This window comes from Onychomys torridus, chromosome 13, assembly GCF_903995425.1.
Source record: "Onychomys torridus chromosome 13, mOncTor1.1, whole genome shotgun sequence".
Lineage (NCBI taxonomy): Eukaryota > Metazoa > Chordata > Mammalia > Rodentia > Cricetidae > Onychomys > Onychomys torridus.
The window spans coordinates 16,363,283-16,383,048 of record NC_050455.1 but is presented as its reverse complement, the minus strand read 5'-3'; positions in this window follow the sequence as shown (position 1 = coordinate 16,383,048).

Below are 19,766 nucleotides of genomic sequence, written 5' to 3'. Positions count from 1 at the left end.
TTTATTTAGAATCAGTCTGAAATTACTAAACATTTGTAAGTATATGTAACAAATAAACCAATGTCCCCATTATAAGAATGCATGTGCTTGGTCAGCCCTGAAAATATACAAGTAGCATTACACACACTGAGCAGCATTTATTATTGTATTTATGAATATATATATACATGTATATATATATATACATTTAGCATGTATATCATATATTTGTAAATAGTTCATTTAAAAAAGAGGCCATGAATTTGAAGATCAAGGAGGGATATATAAGAGAGTTTAGAGTAAAGAAATTGAAGGGAGAAATAAATTGATTATATTATAATATCAAAACCTAAAAGAAACAACTTGAAAAGAAATAATATGGCATTTTGGGGCTAAGCTACCTATTGTTACTGGATGTGTGAATTTGCACCATCACATAAGTCCAGATGAGCTTACCTATGAGCTCACAATTAATTCTGCTTCTTAATATATATTGTATGAACTCATATATGCTGGAAGAGATATGACTAATAACATTCTTAAGCAATTATTTTTCTGATATTGGGAATTGAATCTAACCCCTAACATGTTCAAGGCAAGCATTCCAACAGCGAGCTGTGTCACAAGTCATTAGCAGCATCACAGAAAGTACAAAAACTGAAAAAAAAATATTATTAAAGTAGATCAGTAGAACACAGTATTGTCATGCAACACTAAGTAATTTAGAAAAATAATATCACATAGTCCGAATGTAGATAAAACTTATAATTACACTACTAAACTAAAAAAAAAAACTGCATATAAATACAAAAGTGTATTCTGTAAGAATACCTTCAACATTAAAAATTATTGATAGATGTTTGGGCATTTGTATACAGTTTCAAGCATGTCTCACTCATGAACAGTAGTGGTTTTAGAGCAAGTCTTCTCTAAGCATGCTTTGGTTTGATATAATCTATTCCACACAACACATGTACACCAACTGATATGGTGAAGGTATAGATGTACCATTTGTCCACTAAAACTTGTGCTACGTGAAGTGTTACCCTTTAAGTTATTTATGTTGTAATATTAAATTGAATTTTCTCTCTATGTCCATGCAATTTATATTATAAGGCTCTTTACTAAATATACAGAACCCTATAATTCACACATGCGTGCGTGCACACACACACACACACACACACACGCACGCACGCACGCACACACACACACATACACAAATACATACTTTTTAGTTTACTTTGTAACTGTGCTTTGTCCTGTTAAATGAGCTAGGAAAATTAGGCTCAAAAGATATTTGATATTAACAGAAGACCCAATATATGGAATGACAAGAAAATCAGAATGACACTTTTCAAAACCATTAAATCATCATTATTTTTTTTCATGATTCCTGTCATCTACTACTTGTCCATTAATTCTTAACTCAGCAGAAACTTTTAAAGGAAGCATAAATTTAAAAGTTCCTATTTTTAATGATATGGTTCTCCTGCAACTTTAGTAATAGTCCTGGATGTTAGACTATCCCTATACAATAACTCGCATTACACCAGGAAACAGATGTATGACTATTAACTGATCAAATTTCCTCTAAGTAGTATACTTCACTCTTTAACTTTGATATTTAGACATCTATAGTGTAAATTTTCTAGTCATAACTCATCCATTTTCAAATAACAAAATATATTTTAAGCAGGAACTGTATGTATATGATTTCTGTAACAGATCCAAGAGAAGGTCATCTTCCCCAAATTATACCTTTGCTCATCTCAGCTCACCATATCAACCTCAGCTACCAATTCCTCTATGACAGTCAAAACACAGACATATTTATCACTAAACATGAAAGGTCCTCAGCAGACTTAGAGTTTGTTTACTTGTTTCCCAGCTCATGGAGCTGTTTTGGAAGTCTGTGGAACTCTGGAGAAAAGGCTCCTAGTAAGGGAAGCTAGATCACTGTGGGAAGTCCTGTGAACGTTGTAACCTGTCCCTCATTCCCAGCACCAAGTCCTCTTCTTGCTCCACTATGATGCACTGAGTGAGATTGTTCAATAAGCTCCACATCCATTTCTTCTCCATCTTCAAGGAATGATGCCCTCAGAAACTGAATCAAGTAAGTCTTTCCTGCCTTAAATTATTCAGTTATGTATTCTGTAACAGGGAAACAAAAGTCAGTAATAAAGGAACAGATACTTCTGATCTTTCAAACTATCCTGTATACACACAGCAAAAAAAAATTATTTCTCTAATATGGATTATATTTTTTATCTAAACAAGAGAAGAGGGAGAAGCAGAACACTGTGTGTACTTGGCCATGCAGTTTACAGCTTCTGTTTCATCCTAGATCAACAATGCAGGACCAATGCCATTAATTGATTTGCTCAAGTTCACAAGGTGAGTAGCACACAAACATCAACATTTCTAAGAAGTAGCTTCCTACCAAAAGTTTGAGAAAGGCTTCTTATGACTGATCTTAGAAAATACCATTCTTTTCTAAATACTCTGTGAGCATCATAGGTGATTGCTTCAAGTCTAACCATCAATAGTGGTTGATTGAGAGATCTCTTCTGAGCTAGAAAGATGAAAATTGACCCAAACAGTATCCTGGTCTCCCTAAATTACAGCACAGTCACATTTGTTTTCTATAAGTCCTCTTTATTCATGAGTAAGGGCAAGGCAGCACTCTCCAACTGATAGACAGATTAACTCCCAGTGGTGGCTATAATTTCCTTAATGATAAAACCCTTTGGGGGCAAATTTATACATCATCTCTTTTGGCACTGGAATCCTTCCTAGACATTTCAAATTGTGTACTCATACTAACACAAGACCTGAAGCAACGCTTTGCAAATATTGGGGCATTATTATGCTAACTTAAATGTAAGTCATAACTGTATACATTTATAAAAAGCAGAATATAGTTATTAAGCACTGTCTGGATGTTTAAACTAGTATTAATAAATGTAGAAAGCCATATTACCACCCTCCTGAATAGTCTGGAAGACAAAAAATAATGTGACAAACTGTTTAAGGTGGTGTTCTAGAGTTCTTAGTACAGATTATTGCACTATAGGTATCTGACATAGGAAGAATATAGGTAGAGATGATGACTCAGAGGGCTCAAATGTGTAACTCCAAAAATAGAAGAAGGCAAGTAGAAGCCAGAGAATATTTCAGTGGGTGGGGAGGAGGTATTTCTCACAGTTATGCTAAAGAAAGTTGGCTTTAAATTACCTTGGCCTGCTGTTCACTTTATTGATCATCTCTAATATATGGGGTTCTCTGAAGAACAAAAAGATAAGATAGTTTCATTTCCTGCAATCTCCTTTAATAAGCATATGGCAAGAGAAATTATTTTTAGAAAGCTCAGTCATAAGAGACGGGAAATGTGGTCTACAGATAGATTGAGGATCAAAGAGATCTGGGATCCACCAGAAGTTTCTGACCCAGTGTGGCTGGGAGATACCCAAAAGGCTGCTTACATAAATATGAATCTTTGAATAGGATAAGAGAGTAATAGAAATCAGAGGGGCCACTACAATGAATGTCAGAAATGGGAAGATATATAAGGGCTGAACAAAGAATGGGTAGCTCTTGAATCAAATAGAAATAACCCCAAATCAGGTCATTTTAAGTCTGAAGATGAAATGTTCTCCTGAGGCTCAAATGTATGGTGCTCAGTTATCAGCAAATGTGAACTGTGGAAATAATAGCATCCTAAGGACCCTAGTAAATTAACAAAATAACCCCTTGATAGATTCATAAGTGCAATATGGGAAGAGGGTTGTTGTTGGGGAAAGTGGGCCCTGGGGTATATCCTGGAAAGCAGTAGCTTGTTCCTGGCCCTGTCTGTTTCTGATTCTGTTTTCCAGCCACTGACCATAAGGGAATAATAATCCTTTGCCACATGCTTCTGATTCCATGATGTTCTGCCTTACCTCAGCCCCACAGCAAAGCAACAACAATCTAACTATTGACTATGATTCCCCAAACCCATGGAACAATGAAAATCCTGTTGTAACTGCTCTCTTAAGAAGGAGTTGACATGATAAATAATCACAGAAGGCTAAGTGCTACAAAATGAACCAGTCTTCTAATACATTTGTCACAGTGGCAAAAACTAACCTTGTCACAATTTCAAATCCTGAGGTCTCAGTTATTCCAGAAGCAGACATGATGTGAGAGAGACACAGCAATTGTACATGGATTCAGACATTTTAGAACTTAAGAAGATCCAGTTCTGGGCTAATCATAATATAAACCAACTCTACAATATTCTTCTAGACACAGCATTAAAAAAACAGAGGGGTTAGTTTAGTATTAAGGCCAAGAGGAAGTGGATGAGAAATAAAAAAAAAAAATCAAGAGAAATCTTGCTAAAGTTGAATGGAGGCTCAGAAATAAGTTTAGTCCAAGGAGTAATCAATAAAGGCAATCATGTACAATCAACACTTATGTGGATTTAAGTCATGTGACTCAAGAGCTCAAAATAGAGTTGAATTCGAGCAGATGGAAGAATTCAGAGGCAATGGAGGTGCACCAATGCTTTACTTAAGAGAGATTTCACCCTGGTGACATTAACAGACAGTCCTTTACAAGTGAGACAGGATAGAAAATGAGCTACCATTGAATGCAGAAGTGGGCACAGCCGAATCCTGGCTTTGGGGAACATTGGAAAGATTCCTACTCAATCTGCATGCATCACTAGAAAGACAAAAATAATCTCTTGAAGGTTTGCTGTCAGGCTATATAGGTTTTCCTCTTTCTCACTCACAGGGAATTTACTTCCCCCCAAAACCTGTAAGAAAAACTTGACATCCAGCAAGAGTGATCAAACCTTCAGGAGCCTCTACCATATTTATACCTCAGACAGCTGGATCAGTTTCTCCCCTCCTTTTAGCCCTGCATGCACATCTCAGAGTTTTCACTTCTCAGTCCATGCTGCAGGTTCATAGATCCTACTTCAGGAAGGGTATTTCATTTGCACTTTCCTTTTTACCTTAGCAGAGTTCACTTCATTTTACCTACAATTCAAGGAGGGGAGATCTAAATTCACAGACTTCAGAAACTTCATTGAGAAGATAGAAGGGCACTGGGACAACTGACGCTTTGGGATCCAAGAAAGTAATATAATATAATTTGTATTTATGTATATCCTTTAACATTTCTCTCAATTGTTTTATACTTTTCTGTGCCTAATAGCTTCAAACCTGCTGTGAAGTTCTTGATTAAGTATTTCATAATTGACACTATTTTATTTCAAATTCCAGTTCTGTGTTCTCAGGGAAGCCTAGTGGAGCCTTGGAGTTCAATCTTCTGCAGGTTACATTCCCTAAAACCGTATCTTACAAGTGAGTTACTGCACCGAGTTCTAAATAAGTGACCGTATCTATAAAATGAAGATAAAATCAACTTGATTTTTTTGGACAATCATATTGGCTAAAATGTTAAGTATTCTATATTAAATAAAAAAGTTAAAAATAAGTATTTTTATTATATTAAATTTTACCATGAAGGAGATCTCTTTAGGGATGGGGAAGAAGGTAAATACAGAAGAACATGAGTGGAGGACAAGTATGTAATAAAAATCCAAAAGATCCATACTATTAGCTGTTTACATTAAAAATCCTGTTATATACATAATTCTGTCTATGAAAAGACATAAATAGCTTTGACAAACTTTTTTTCTTCTTACCTGACAGTGCTCCCTGCAAAGGGCAAAGATCACCTTACAAAAACCCCAATTCCAGACATGAGAAGCCTTTTTTTGAGTTGTTGGCAGGGCTGTTCAAGAGTCACCAAAAAAAATACAGCCTATAGCTATATGTTGCACCTGGTTGCTCACCCGCCCCCTCCAACCAGAGCTAGAAGGTTAGTTCCTATTGCTTTTTAACACAGAGCCTGGAAACTACTAAGTTGGAATTGGCCTGAATGGCCCCTCCCTGAGGACTAGCTTTCATGGTACCAGAGGTGTTATGTAAGATTCTGAGGAAGTGAGGAAACCAATGAAAGGTCCTACCCTGTTATGGTGTCTATGATCCACATTAATGTTCAGGGTGACACAAAACTCTATTGGAATTGTAGTGGCACCCATAGCTTGGAAGTAAACAGCAGCTCTCTAGTTGGACATAGGTCCTACTCAATAAGAGGGATATAATGTCTGGTACTGGAAGCCTAGCTAACTACACACTGCTAGTGAGGTAATGGTTATTGGAGGGAAATCTACAAGTACTAATTTACCAAACCAGCATCACCCCTAATGACAACCTATAAAATTTACCTTTATACCCCCAGGTAAGTGCAGCCTTCACCCTTAATCAAGGAAATGTCTCTTTCCAATAGACAGAAAACACAAACTGTTAATATACAGATATGCATATCCCAGTCCCAATGGATCTACAAAACACTTAGATAGATCTAAGACTGAAAGAACATTATAGAAGAGCAAGTGGAAAGACTGTAAGAGCCAGAGGATCAAGGAATTTCAGGTGAGTCTGTGCCTCCTAGTAACATCAGAAGCTACGTCTACAAAATATATCATCAACAGGATTGCCAAAAAGTAAGTATAAAAAAGATGACATCAATAGAAATTACAAACTGGACTAGGAAAATCCCATAAGGCCTCAAAGTATTGAAGAATTAGAGTGAACTGAGGAATGCTGGGAACAGGAGAGGTGGTCTTCTCCAAGGAAGAGAAGAAAGATTGGTTGTCAGCCCTGAAAATACATACAAGTGACATTATATGGACTGAGAAGGTTATTTTTAGGAACGAACATATGTATGTACATATATACATGCAATAACAATTAATGAAAACAAAAGCCATGAATTGAAGGAGAATGGAGAAATATATACGAAAGTGTTTGAAGGAGGAAGGGGAAGGGAGCAATGTAATTATGTTGTAATTTCAAAACAGGAAAAAAAACAGTCATTCACCATCAAGTTTGAGATGAGCTGTGAGTTTTTTATATTTAAATTTTTATATTTAATCTTTAGTAGAATAATAACTCCCTCTGCATTCAAAATTTCTAAAAGATCTAGTTTTCTTTTTCATCAAGAATAGTCTTATATATTTGCTCAGTGTGAAATCATGCATGTATTAAGATCACCTTGGTTTTATTTGAGTCTGTTAAAGCGGTGAAAATGTTGATTTACACTCAAATGTTATGCAACCATGGGTGTCTTATGTATACAAAATTTCATAATAATATATTATGCTTTTTACACTTTGTTAAATAAAATATAATAAAAAGTTATATATAACTTTGCATCTATGTTTATAAGAATACTGGTCTGTGTTTCTCTTGTAAAAGCAAATGTTGGTTTTAGTCTTAAAGCAATATGGTCCAAAAAAATCAGTTCGCTGTAGTCCCCACACTCCTAGCTTTAATTTTGATTTTGGAAACATTCACATGGAATTTTTGTTATTGCTTAGTTCATAGGAGTTTGTTATAAAATGCTAGAAAAATGATCTAAGGCTAGAGTATTTTCTTATTTGTTTTTCTTTTGTTTTTTGTCCTGTTAACAAAAGATCTTTCCATGTAGTCCAAATTGGCCTTGAAATCATGGAAATCTTCTTGTATAAGATTCCATAAGACTAGGGTTGGAAGCATGAGTCACCTTACTATCCTATGTACCTATATGTGTATATACATGTATGTATATAGATAGATAGATTCCCAAAGATAACCTGCTCAAACTGAACCATGCCTTCATGTGCCTCCAAGCTGACCAGTTGGTATTGAACAAAAATATTGTTGTATTCTCCTCTAGAGAATATTATTCCTGACAGTCTCAGTCATCTTTAGTTTCCAGTAGTTCTTCATGTAATATTGAAGCTTCCCGAGCTTCTCGCATCTAGTCTGGCATATCTACTATTGGTATCCTTGATAACTTATGTTTGGATAGACATGTAGAGGAAACTACATTAGTTTAATTTCTCACACTCCTATGAGATAAAACCTCAGAGCAGACTCCCTGAACTTCTAGCTCAGTGGTCTTCAAGCTTCTTGATTCTGCAAAGCTTCAATACAGTTTCTCATGTTGTGGTGACTCCAACCATAAAATTGTTACATTGATATTTCATAACTGTAATTTTGCTACTATAATGAAACATAATATAAGTATCTGATATGCAGGATATCTGATGTGCAACCCTGGCAAAAGGGTCATTCTGCCCTCTACAAAGTTTGTGACATACATGTTGAGAACTGCTGCTGTAGTACTTACAGTCTTTCTACCCCTTCTTCCACAGTCTTCCCTGAGCTTTAGGTTCAGAAGTGTTTTGCAGATATATCCATCAGGATGGGGCCCCACAGCTCTGCATGGTGATTGGCTATGGTTTTCTCTAATGCTATCATTTTGTGTCTGGTACTAGAAACCAATTTTGTTGCATTAATTTTTTTGATAATTTTATTTAGTTTAAAATATTGTACAAAACTTTAGAAATATTTTTTCTAATGTCCAAATATTTGTGCATATGGGGAATTCTTTTGTTAATTTCCATTTGATTCCAGCAGAGGGTTCTAGAAAGAATTTGAGCAGAAGCAGAAGGTTCTAGCAGTAGTTTGTACTTCTTGAATTTTGTGGACTGTTCATGGATTTTCACCTCTCATAACTCAAAGTGGGGACTCAGCACACTATGCTCACACCACCTCCATTCTAGGGGTCTAAAAATTCTCTCTAGACTTAAGCTGAGTTATCAGAGGTTTTACCAAATTAATTTCCCATCTTCTAGGAATCACATTCTTATTGCTAAATTTCATGCTTTATTCCTTTATACACCCTGTGACATTTATGCTTATTTGTGTGTGGAGGTGGGTAGATAACTTAGTCACTGACTCTTAGCCAAAGATAAAGGAAATTGTAGCTATTACATCATTATTTGAAAATTAGTTATTGATTTAATCAAAATTATTATTCTGTATAGATTGCAGTTGACCACATATCTATGAGAGTCCTTTGCATGTGATGAGTCTCTTGTTGCCATTAGAATTATCTTTCTAGCTTTGATCTCTGACTAGTTTGTTTCAGTATATATCCTGTCCTATTTGTCTTGGGGACCATTGAGACTCTTAGATACCTCTTATCATTTGTCATCTGTCATTGTCATTTAACTCCATTTAGGTAATTTGAGGGATATTATACCTTGAAACATTTTCTGTTCATTCTCAAAAAATGATACCGAAAAAAATAAGAATAACTGTATATGAAGGAAAAAATTGACAAAACCAAAACAACAGCAATTATATAAAGCCTATGACTTTGAATATTTTAGAACAAGAAATTACATAAAAATCAAAGTGCATAAAATATTAGCTGTAAGATAAAGAATAATCATGCCATAATCCAAAGACCCAGAGAGGCTAGGTAACAAGGAGGGCCTAAGGAGGGATCCATGGATCTCTCAGGGAAGAAGAGATAAAAGATATTTCCTAGGTGAGGATGGGAACATGACGGGGGATTGGGAGATGAAGTGGTAGAGTACTAAAAAAGATGTCTGGGAAAGGAGGGGCACTTTGGGGTCAGGTAGAAACCTGGTGCAAGGGAAAGTCCCAGGAATTTACAAGGGTGACTCCGGCTAAGACTTCTCCCAATGGTGAATGCATATCCTGAATTGGCCATTTCCTGTGACCAGGTGGGACTCCCAGTGGAGGAATTGGCACATTGGCCCAACCTATAGTCTGTCTTGCCTAAGGGAAGTAAGGAGTGTATGTGACATGGAGATTGTGGAATTGACCAACCAATGACTTGTCCAGACTTTTTGACTCATACCATGAGAGTAAGACTACCCCTGACACTGCCTGGGTACCAGGACCCAGAAGCAAGATAGCCCAGACACCTAGGATAGAACCAAACAGCACTGGAGAAAAGTTTCAACATAATGATGCCTAGCAGTATTCTATTATACTCAGAGATTGGTGAATACTCCAATTGTCATCAGAGAGCTTTCATCCAGTGACTGACAGAAACAGATACAGAGACCCACAGCCAAGCGTTGAGCAGAGCTCAGGGAATCCTGCTGAAGAGAGGGAGGAAGGAATGTACAAGCCAGCAGGGTCAAGGACATCACGAGGGAACCCACAGAAACAATTAACCTGGGCTCATAGGAGCTCACAGAATCTGGACCCACACCAAGGGAGCCTGCATGAGACCAACCTAGGCCCTCTACATATGTGTAAGAATTGTGTACCCTGGTCTATTTGTGGGACTCCTAGCAGTGGGAGAAAGGGCTTGCCTCCCCTAATGCTTGCCCAGCCTTAATACAAGGGGAGGAGCTTAGTTCTAACTCAACTTGATGTACCATTCTTTGTTGATACCCATGAGAGTCCTACCTCTTTCTGAACAGAATCAGAGGAAGGGTGAATTGAGGCAGGGAGAAGCAGAGAGGAGGTGGGGGGGAAATGGTGGAGAGGGGAACTGTGTTTGGGATGTAAAATAAATGAATAAATATAATTAATAATAATTTAAACAATACTAGTAGTTAACTGTGATGATTTGTACCTGTAATACCAAATCTAGAGAATTTGAGGAAGGAGGATTATGAGTTTAAATCCAGCCTAGGCTGCAAGGCAAGTTTCATTCATGCCTGAGCTATGCATCATAAGATCTTATCTCAAAGACAAAAACAAAGAGAAGATGATAGAAGAAGCAACTAACAATGAGCAAAACCATTTAGAGACCATGGAGTAAATTGAAAACAATTTGTAAGAATATATTAATATAAACACTAGTATTAAAAATTTTTTTAAATAAATGTATTTTTATAGTTGAAATAAGCATAATTTGAAGTTCAATGAAATAAAATCTTCTAATATGGAACTTAAAACAAGAGTTTAAAAATTCTATGGGAATCATAAAAGAATAAGAGAAAGGAGAAAATTTGTATGACAGAAACAGACAGTATAGATGTGCCTGTATGAAGGTAAAGAATCCATGCACTGTGGAAATATAAATTCGCTTGGGAAGAAAAGTGAATTAACATCTATAAAATCCATCAATAAGGTATCATAAACTCAAACAATATTAATAAAAGTTCTAGGAGAAATATCCTGGTAGGATATCTTAGCATAAACATTCTCTGTAATTAATAGACCAATCAAAAAGTATAGAGAGACTTTGAACTACACACTTAGCTAGATCGACCCAAGAGCCATCCTCAGGGCAGCACACACCCTAACCACAGAAAACACACATTTCCCAAGCACACACTTGGCTGTGAAGCAAGTTTCAACAAACTTAGAATGATTGATATAATAAAAACCACAGTCACGGCCACAATGCATTTCACTCACAAATCAATACCAAAAGCTACACAGAGAAACCACATGTACTTGGAAATTAAGAAACACATTTAAAATAACTCAAGGGTCAAAAAGAAAACAATCATGGACACAGTAAAATGTTTATAGTATATCCATTTCTTAAAATCATAGGATGCAATCAATAAAACGAAGGAATACTCATGTGGAAAGGTCCAGTTTTAAGCCTGTGTTGGAAAAAAAGGAAAACAGAAAAAAAGGAACAAATAATAAAATAGTTCAAATAAGAGTAGGAAGAAATGTAAAAACAAAAAAGAAAGTTTTTTTTAAATATAAAGAAATCAATCAATCGAGTGGAAAATGACAATACTTTAGGCTAGATGTGTATATGTGCTTCCAGGAAACACACACACACACACACACACACACACACACACACACATACACACTGATGCATCGTCTCATTTGCATCTGTGTATTCAGACGTACCTGGCAAATATGAGCATATTTGAAGTTGCACTGTCTGTGAGTTCCTTTTAGCCTTTTCATGGTTTTCTTTTTGAGTTTTTAATCTCTCCCAGTGAGAAAAGTGGCAATCATCCATATTATGATTGTTCAACCACAGTGTCTAATAAGAAAAAAATCCGAAGTATAGTAAACGTTTTATGGTTTTTTTTTCTTTCTTTTTTTTTTTTACTCTTAGCCTCTTGAAATTTAGTAAATTCATTTTCTTTCAAGCTTCTTTCTCTATGTAGCTTTGGAGCATGTCTTGGAGCTCACTCTATCACTTTGTAGACCAGGCTGGCTTCAAACTCACAAAGATCTATCTGCCTCTGTCTTCCAAGTGCTAGAATTAAAGGCATGGCCACAACTGCCTGGTAGAAAACCCCTGTCTCAAAAAAAAAAAAAAAAAAAAGAAAAAAGAAAAAAAAAAAAAAGAAAAAAGAAACAGGAGGAAGGAGGAGGAGGAAGAGAAGGAGGAGGAGGAGAAGAGGAAGAAGAAGAAAAGAAGGAGGAGGAGGAGGAGGAGGAGGAGGAGGAGGAGGAGGAGGAAAGAAGAGGAAGGAAAGAAGAAGAAAGAAGAAAAAGCTACCAAACAAACTTCCAAAGGAACTGTGTAACATCATATGGTCATCATCCATCACAGGGTATTTGCAATGTACAATGATTGATTATTTGTGTCAAATAGGGTGGGTCATATGATGCCTTCATAAGAGATTAAACTTAATATTTTTATTTATTTTTAGAACATCCGATAAGTAAATTAATAAATATAACCATATCTGTACATCTGGCATTCCACACTTGTCTATTCCCAGCTCTGTGTCTTTATTTTTATGTCACTAAGTCCAGTTAGTGCTGCCTATATGTACAAGGGTGTGGAGAATAAGACCCTCAATAACTACCAACTCTCAGTGTGCCAGCAACCATCCACTACCAACAGCTCCTCAGAATGGATCCACTTCACCTATGCTGGGATTTTGGCTTTACTGATCTTTTACAGGTCTTATGCTGGTAACTGTAGCCCCTGTGAGTTCATGACTATAATGGCCATATCATGTCCAGAAGCACTTTGCTATACTCTTCCCCATCCTCTGGCACTTATATTCTTGTATCTTCCTCTTGCAAAATGTTCTCTGAGGTTTGGCTATGGTGGGATTAATATAGATGTCTGATTTAGAGCTAAGAGCCCAGTCTCTGATTCTTAGCACTGTGACTACATTGACTGCTATTCACTTGAAAAAGAAGCTGTTCTAACCAAGGTTGATAGAAACCTAGGTTTATAGCTGTAAAAGGTTTATTTAAAAGGCAATTTGATAACATGAGCATCTAACAAAATAATAGAAACGGGAACTACACTCAGCCAATTAACAATACTCTGCAACTGTAGGGTTTGGATCAGGACTACTGTACCAGGCATGAAATTCCCTCCTGTGGAGAAGGCCTCAAATCTAATTACAATGCATAACTTACCCCATTATTATACCAGTAGGCACATCTTGTTTATCAAAACAGTGCTGCGGTGTGCAGGTTCCAGCAATGGGTGAGACATGGCTTTTTTTTTTCTCCCTAGCAGCCTACCTAGCACCTTCTAGTAATATGAAAGCTAGACAGAAGGAAGTTTTCTGATTGTTTTGAGATTCATTTACGCATGTTTTGCTATCAAAGTATCTTCAGCAATAGAGTTTAACCATGTAGGCAAAATTTATATCCAAGAGCAATGTCAATGGCCTGTGCTTTGAGCAACTCTGGAGCCTCCTAGAGCAATAACTCCTAGGGAGGTGTTGTATGCCTTGTACTGTGATTTGTGTTTAATAACCCATGTTTCTTGGGAAGGACATACTCTGCTTGTGAGAGGTACTTACTTTCTATTATCTTTTAAAATTGCATTTTGACATTAATTTACTAACTAGTAGGTTTCCATAAGGCTTTTCTTACATCTTTAGTATCCCCTCTTCTTCCCCATCATCTATTCCCATCCCTGATTAATCCTTTAATACTCAGTAGTCCCACCTCTTATTTTTTATATGTGTTCTACTGTACTTCAATTGACTTTCTAAAATATGGATTATGAGACAGGAATCTCTTATATAACATTATATACCATGCTTCCTCTGAGTTAGCACTCCTTTAAGCTTTTGCTTTCTCCTACACAAACAGAGCCTCCAGAATTTATATTCTGCCCCCAATAGTCCACCTCACTATCTTCATTTTATTTGCAATTTCCTGTACCCCTTTCTTAACAACCCCCTTCAAAATGTCCCTTTCTATTTTTCTGGATGGTACTTGTGCTTTAAGTTAAATACACAAACAGAAGAATTGAAACTAGAACCACATGTGAGAGAGAACACATGGTGCTTATCTTTCTGGGCCTGAGTTCCTTCCCTCAGTATAATTCCTTTTTGCCAGTTACAATCATTTACCTGCAAATTACATGATTTCACTTCTCTTTACAATTGATAGTCCACTGATTGCATGTGCTCCATTTTTCTTATTCATTTATCTGTTGTTGGACAGCTTGGTTGATTCCATTTCTTAGTGGTTGTGAAAAGAGTATCAATGATTATGGATGCACATGTTTATACTAGTGTCTACTCCCAACATGAGTGTACAAGTGTCCGTCTCTTACCATGTCCACACAAGTATATAGTCATTTACAGTCCTGATGATAACTTTTCCGACTGAGGTGAAAGGGAATCTTTATCTAATTTTAGTATCCATTTCTCTGATGCCCAAGACCTTGAGTACATTTTCGTCCCTTGCATTTCTTCTAATTGAGCTGATATTTTCTTAACATTTGGGGGTTTGGGTACCTTTTCTGTTGATTGAGTTGCTTAAGTGTGATTTTTACTGTCTGTGTCTGTTAAGTTGTGTCCAGGAGAAATTAGCTCTTTAATTCATTAACTAATTACAAAGGTGAAGTTATCTTCAGTGTTCTAGTTTGCTTCTCTATTTTATAATAAAACTGACCAAAAGCAACTAAGAGGAGGAATGGGTTTATTTAAGCTTACATTTCCAGGTAACAGTCCATTGTTCATTGAATCAAGTCAGGGACCTGGAGTAGAAACTCTGGAGAAATGCTGTTTATTGGATTGCTCTCTGACTACCACATAGACTCATGCTCAGCTAGCTTTCTTATGCAGTCCAGACCCACCTGATTATGGATAGTAATGCCCACAGTGGGCTGGGCCTTTCCATATCAATGGTCAATCAAGAAAATCTCTCCCATCTGTGGACACAAGCCAATCTATTTGAAGTAGTTAATTAGCATTCTATTTTGAAGGAATGTGATTCATTCCAGGATCTCAGCCCCATGGAATGGTGGCTTCTACATTTAGAGTTGTGCTTCCAAAATCACTATCAAACATCCCTCACAGACATGTCCACACCCTCTGGTTTGTTCCCATGGTGATTCTAAGCCCTTGAAGTTGACAATTAAAATCCACACAAAGTGAGACAAAGGTCTTAGTTTAATGTCTAACAGTCATATGAAACTGAGAACAAAAATAAAAACACATGAAAGGGTGGGTAATGAGCACTGGAAAATTCGTTGAGAATTTTGTGTATTTCATCAACAGAAAGTCTCTTTGAGCTCACAGCCCTGTTATTATAGCATGTTTGCCTCTCTATTAAGGTCAATTGCTAATACTGAAAATTAGAAGCACAAAGCATCTTAGACTAAGTAGAAAAGAAGAGAAAGATGATGGCTGTCTGTCAAAAAATTAAGCAGTATAGCCCCATCCCTGGATGAGGAGCTAGAGGCAATAAATAGCTGTTGAGGGAGAGCGAATAAGCTTGCAAGAAAGACTCCCCTAATAGGCTTTGCAATACTAAATGGCCAGCCCTAAATACATGTATTTATGTACAACACACACGTGTGTGTGTGTGTGTGTGTGTGTGTGTGTGTGTGTGTGTGTGTGTAACAGTCATGAGTATAGTAAAAGAGGTTATGAATTGATGTTAATACAGTATGCCCACATAAGAAATTTTCAGACACTTAAAAAGAATGATACCAGGGAGATATCTCAGTTGGTAGAGGGTTTATCTTGCATGTTAGAGGCCCTGGGTTCAATCCTCAGAAGAAAAAAAAAATAACTAATATCCAAAATGAAAATGAACATCATTTTCTATGTTAACTGGAAGTAACTAGAACAACAACAACAAAAAACAGACTATGTTATTACCGATTCACTTTTTATCTTTTTATTTTTGATATTATAATATAATTACTTTTATTCCTTCCCTTTCTCATCTGAAAACCTTCCCATATTACCCTACCTACTCTCATTCTAATTCATGCTTGAAGCATGATCCTAATTAGTCTTAACAATAAAAACCTGGAGTCAGATATTGAGGATGAAATGTGATAGATCAGAAAAGCAGAGCAGCAGCCACTAGACTTCTTACCTCTATGAAATCTCAGGTTAAATAGGCGATCCTGTCTCTACAAATGTTCAGACTGAATGCGGGGGGGGCTGAAATCCTGTCTTCACCTGTTTTATATTCCTGTCTCTACCTCCCTAGTGCTGGGATCACAGGACTCTCAAGTGCTAGGATCAAAGGCTTGAGTCTCCCATGTGCTGGATCAAAGGCATGAGATCCCAAGTGCTAGGATTAAAAGTATGAGATTCCAAGTGCTGGGATCAAAGGTATGAACCACCACCACCCAGCCCTGTTCTCTTTTAGACTGGTTCAATCTCCTGTAGCCCAGGGTAGCCTTGGATATTCCTGCTTCCTCCTCCCAAGTGCTGGGATTAAAGGTGTATGCCACCACTGCCTCCCCTCTATCGTTAACTAGTGGCTGTCTCTGCCCTCTGATCTTCAGGTAAGTTTAATTTGTCAGAACACAAACAAAATATCATACAACACATTGTCTATTTTCATTAATTTTCATTGCATGTGTGTGTGTGTGTGTGTGTGTGTGTGTGTGTGTGTGTTCCTAAGTATATCCTGCTCAGTCCATATAATGTTAAATGTATGTATGATTTCACAGATGATTATTTGGCACTGGACAACCAATTGATGTGCACTTCCCTGGTGAATACCACCTCTCCTGTTCCCAGATATCCTCAGTTGTGTACAGTTATTAGTGTGGGGTAGAGGATTCATGAGCTTTTTCCATCACTTTGGGAATGTCTATTGGTGTCATCTTTGCTCAGATTATATTTTGGCAATTGTGTTTAAAGATGTATTTATTTTACATGCGCTTTTAGTATTTATGTGTATGAGTGTCTGCTGGAATGAATTTATATGTACCACATGCTGGAAGTGCCTTCAGAGGCCAGAAGAAAGCATTAGATTCTCCTGGATTCAGAGTTACAGACAGTTTTGAGCATCTATATAGGTACTTAGAATGGAAGGTGTGTCATGTGTCAGCTAAATTATCTCTTGAAATCAATAGAATATTTTTTCTAAATTTTAATTTTATGACAGAAATGTAGCCCCTTCTGAAAAAATATAGTCCATTCAGTGTAGCCATATGTTTTCTCAGGTCCCACCCACCTGTGGTCCCACATTTCTCCAGTCCTGCCTGGCCCCATAGTCCCTCAGCCACTTATAAAATAATCATTCAGAGGCTTAATGTTAATTACCAGTTGTATGGCCTATGGCAGGCTTCTTGCTAGCTAGCTCTTATAACTTAACCCATTTCTATTAACTGATAAGTTGCTACATGACTGTGGCATTACCTGTCTGGTAGCATCTTGCTGCTCCTTTGGCATAGGCTGGTGTCTCCACATCCTCTTCTTTCTCCTTTCCATATAGCTGCTTGTATTTCCCACATGCCTCCAAGCTGCCTTGCCATAGGCCAATACAGCTTCATTTATCAACCAGTCTGAGCAACACATATTCACAGCGTACAGAGAGACGTCCCAAAGCAATTCAGTTACACTACTGAAGATACATTAACTAACACTGACCTGTCCTCAGGTATTTCATCCCAAATCAGGCCTTACATACTAATGTTTCTGAGTCTACTTCTAAGTGTGTGTGTGTGTGTGTGTGTGTGTGTGTGTGTGTGTGTGTGCTCACAAGCTAGCTTCTGATTACCTTTTATCTTATAAAATGCAATTTTCAATTTTTAAATTTATATATATTTATTTAGTGTGGGGGCATAGAACATGTGCATGTCACAAAGCATTTTTGAATGTCAGAGGATACTTAGCTAGAGTTCTTTCTTTCTACCATGTCTGCCATAGGATGGAATTCAGGCCTTCAGTATTGACTACAAGTGCATTTGCCCACTGTTTCTCCTCTGATCCATCTGGCTACTACCCTCAAATGGATTTTCCATAAATCAAAGCTTAGTTTTATGACATATTAAACACTTTGTGATTTCTAAAACTTACACCTGGCACATTGGTGGTGATAGAAAACATCTTTTCTTTCATGAAAATTAAAAGTTGTTCCTGCTAACTCATTTCACCCTAACACTGTTTTTCCTAAAAACATCTTTCTCAGAAATTCCTTTCTCTACATTTTCAAAAAAAATAATAATTTGAGTGTATGGCATGGCTTTCATGCCTAGTATTTCACTATAGCCAAAACTGTTGACATAACTATCACGGATAAAGGGATCGTAACATTTGTCCTGTCCTAAAATACTTCTGCCATCCATGAGTGGAGAACAGGGGGCATAAACGAAGAGATTCATTGTGGGATCTTTAAAAATCCCAAATAGAGCAAATGATTTGACTGAGCATAAAAGAAACTTGATACTGTATCAAAGGTGAAGACTGTACACCCTCTTGCTCAAAAACTTGTAAGAGCAAAATCTGAAATATGAAAATATCTTCCTTACCACCCGGTCCCAGCCACATTCCAATGAGGTCCAGGAGGGGGTACTGGGGGGTACTGCCCATTTTCCCCTTTGGTGCTTTTTTTCTCCTCAGTTACATACCTGACAGATGCTGCAACCTTCTAAGGAGAGTAGGAACTTTGGGGAAAAGGGAAATAAATACCATCTTTATCTTAGCCAGTTTTCATAAACAGCTTTTGCTTCGCCAATATTCCTTTGAGAATCAATTGGAGAAGAATTCCTGTTGGAATTAAAATGAAAATTAACCAATCAGAGAAAGAGAAGAAAGACATGGAAGATAAGGAATGAAGAGTGACAAAGTAAAGAGAAGCAGGGACAGAGGGGAAAGTCCTGAGAGGCTCCAGGTGGCCATGAAAAGTATTAAAATGTCACTTCATCTGGCCTTCTTTGGTGGGAGACACCAGAGATGTGTAAATGAGGAGAACCCCTTCCACCAGGAAAGCAACATTGTAATATGTGGTCCCTAGAGATGTAACCCCAAATAAAATTATATGTAATCACCTTCTAAAGAGGGAGTGATAGACCAGAGAAATGATTCCCATAAGTCCAGCTTTGTGATCCAATAAATTTAGTAGAATTTTTATAGGAATAAATTCGAGTCTTAGGGTACTGTAACATCCCCAGAAAATCCCAGTTCAGCCAATTGACACCCACCTATGTAGTGGTGATTGGGGTTTGCATAAGGGTGAGATCTGATAAGGCCATTTTCATATCCTGCTTATTGGCCTCATGAGGTCATTATGATGTCCATATTGAACCCAAAGGACACAGATGTATAACATGGTCAGAAGCTGGACACATCTACTCTTAAAATCAAATTTAGTTCTTAAAATCTGAAAATGACAAAACCCAAATATATTGCTTAGGAATCCCTTGAAGTCACTAAACTCCTCAAACTCCATCTTATTACTTCTTTTGTCTTTCCACTTACATGAATCCTATGTACAAGGATCAGCAATGCCATAATCATCTTTCTTTTCAGCCCTCTTTTCCCTAGCCCAGAAAACCTCTCTCTGCTATTAACACTCAAAATGGAAAGAGATAAGACCAGCTCTGCAAACATGAAGAAGCCTGTGTAGAAATACATTTATAAGCTTTCCTTCAAAGACATGAAAAATGTAGAGGAGAAAGAAGGACCCTGTCTATACAGAGGGTTAAATGTGTCTGACATCTCTGGGGATGACAGTCAGGTGACTTGACATGGC